Consider the following 2,907-nt stretch of genomic DNA (forward strand, 5'->3'; position numbering starts at 1 on the left):
CTAGGTTCAAGTTAGCTTCCGGGATTTATGGGTTCAAGCTATTGAGCATATGGATATGGTAAGGATACCGTAATCCTAGCTTAATCTTGTATTTATTATGAGAAAACTGAAATTGGAATATGTATATGTATTAAGTGTAGATTAAGTGGGTATATATGCATTTGAATTTAATTGAGAATATTCAGAGGCTTGTTGGTGATCAAAGCTTAGTTTGTGGCTATTTTACTTGAGCTTGGAGGGGCTGTAATTTTGTGTTGAGAGGCTGCCTTGGGTGAATTAAGTGATCGGCCAAGGTATGGTTTAAGTTTCGCACGTTTAATATTTACGGTGTTGTGAAAACTTAGGTTAGAGGAACCATAGGATAAGTTGAATTATTTGTTGTATTTAATGATTAGCCTTGTAATGTTATTGGAATAGATTTGTTGGTGGATATATATTGGAATTATGAGGTGTGGAAGTTATTAATGGTGTGCTCTTATATTTATTTATGATGGATTAGGATTGGTCTTTGTTAATGAGGATGTAGAGTTGTGTTGTGGTTGTATTGCATATGCTATAACTAATTATGTAATGATCAGAATTGTATGAGACTAAGTTTGGGCTAAACTTGGGAATATAAGGAATTAAAATGGAAAATTTGGGACCTTTTTGTTAAATATACAATTTATGACAAATTTTTAAAGTTAGGTTGTTAAATCTGTCCTGCAGCAGTAAAGGTCAAACAGGGCAGCAACTTGTTTGTCTTGCTGCGACTTCTACGAGTTGATTTTTGGAGCAAAACCAATTTTGTTATTAAATTTGATTAACTTTCTTTATTTCTCTAAAAATTCAGAATTTTAAGAGTTGATGATTGAGAGTTGTGAATTTTTGAATATTGGTGGTCAACGTTGAAAAGAAACAGATTTCAGCAAGCTATGCACCAACTTCCAATGCTTGTAACTCTTAGAATTGAATAGAAATTGGGTTGCAACCAAGACACACTTGTTTCTGGATGAGCTAGGAGTTTCCAAACCAAAATTTAGCTTAATTGGAGTTTTGTAATAAAAGTTATTCAAATTGAAAGGTACTAAGCTTGTTAGTTTCTAAAACAGATTTTGACTCATTTTTACTTAACTTCCAGGTAATGTAACTTCTTCATTAAAAATGGTATTAACTCAGAACCAATTGAGAAAGAAACCTGGATGAGTAAAGTTTAACTACATTAATATTTAAAGTTATTGGATTTAACTTGGATTTTATATTGAATTTTGAATATCACATGCTGCTGCTGTTTTTCTGGTTTTATGCACTGCAGAGTAGTCACAGTTTTTCCTTTATTCCTGAGGCTAGAGAAATCAGAAAATTATGATCTTTAGTTTGTTAGAAAGCTTATTTCAATATGAACGCCTGGACATAAAGTTTGTACAATTCCGAGTTTATTTGTTATATTAAAAACAGAAAAGAAAATAGAGTGTCGAAGATGTCTTAGTGATAGTCATGGGTTCGAGAAGTTAAAGTTTAATCTTCGTGTGATGTGATTGATTTAATGTTAGAGTTGGGTTGATTTTAAGATTATTCGATATTAAAGAGGTTGAGAAGAGTTTGATAAATAGTTTGGTCGGGATCCAAAAAGGGTAAACGTGATGAATTATAAGAGAATGATGTGAAAGCTAAATGAATACATGTTGTTATGGCTATAAAGAACGAATGTAAGGAAATAATGATGATAAATGATGAGATTTGGGAATGACTGTGTGGCTGAAATGGTCGATATGACAAGTTGAGGACGGAAGTTCCCTCTCTTGTCGTGATGCAGATGTGGGGAAGGTGGAAAGGCACTCTCCTTCGTATTGTTTCCCCTACATTCTTCTCTGGTTGCAAGATGGAAAGGCACACTCCTTCGATGTGGAAAGGCACTCTTCTTCATTTATGATCCTCCTGGAGATGCGCAACCTAGAGACCAATGTCTGGGTTAGCTACCAGACGTGTCGAGTTCTGGCAAAATAACCGACACGTGAACTCACAGCCAGTAGGATAGACATTCATCATATGCATATGTGTGCTTTGTTTGCTATGCCTTAATTGGGAATGCCTAATTGATATATATCACCTGCTACTTGTATATTTGCTATTTGTATTATCTGTTCATTACTTGTGCTTGAACTTGTTTGGTTGTTTGTTCCTGTTGCATTATGGATGATGGAGGGATGGAGGAAATGGAGAAATAGTTTGGTGATAGGTGTGGATTGAAATTGAGTAAGTTAGGTAGATTTAGAATACCTACCCCTGTTTATGGTTTTTGTTTAGTAATTAGGTTGGATAATTGTATAACGAAGTTCTAGGATTGCCTATGGCATTCTCAGGACCTTATTTATTATACGCGTGGCACTTTTACCATGCTGAGAACCTCCGGTTCTCATTCCATATTGAATTGTTGTTTTTCAGATGCAGGTCGAGAGGCTCCTCGCTAGGCGTCTAGATCCTGGAAAGCGAAGTAGTCCTTGGGTATATTTTGGCTTCTGGCTGTATATATGTATATATGTGTTTAGCTTACTCTCCAAGTAACTTATGTATGCTGCTCCTCTTAGAGGTTGAGGGAGAGATAGGAGTTATTTTGATATTATAGTGTATTATGGGATATTTTGAGAACACTTATGTATGTTTATATGTATATATATACCCTCCGGCCAGCCTTAGCTTCGCAGGCTGAGTCAGGGGCTAGTTATGCTGCTTCCTTAGTTGTCCTTTATTCTTTTGCTTATCTTTAACATGTTCCTATTAGGTTTCTTAGCACGCAAGTATTCCTTTCCTGAGCGTTGCGCTTTTTATTTTGTGATTTTGTTTTACCCGTTTTTCAAGGCTCCTAGTTAAATATTGTTCCGAGGGTTACTTGAAACTGTAGGTCGATCTCGGACGAGATCTTCTGTG

The sequence above is a fragment of the Arachis hypogaea genome, chromosome 16, assembly GCF_003086295.3.
Source record: "Arachis hypogaea cultivar Tifrunner chromosome 16, arahy.Tifrunner.gnm2.J5K5, whole genome shotgun sequence".
In the NCBI taxonomy this organism is placed as follows: Eukaryota; Viridiplantae; Streptophyta; class Magnoliopsida; order Fabales; family Fabaceae; genus Arachis; species Arachis hypogaea.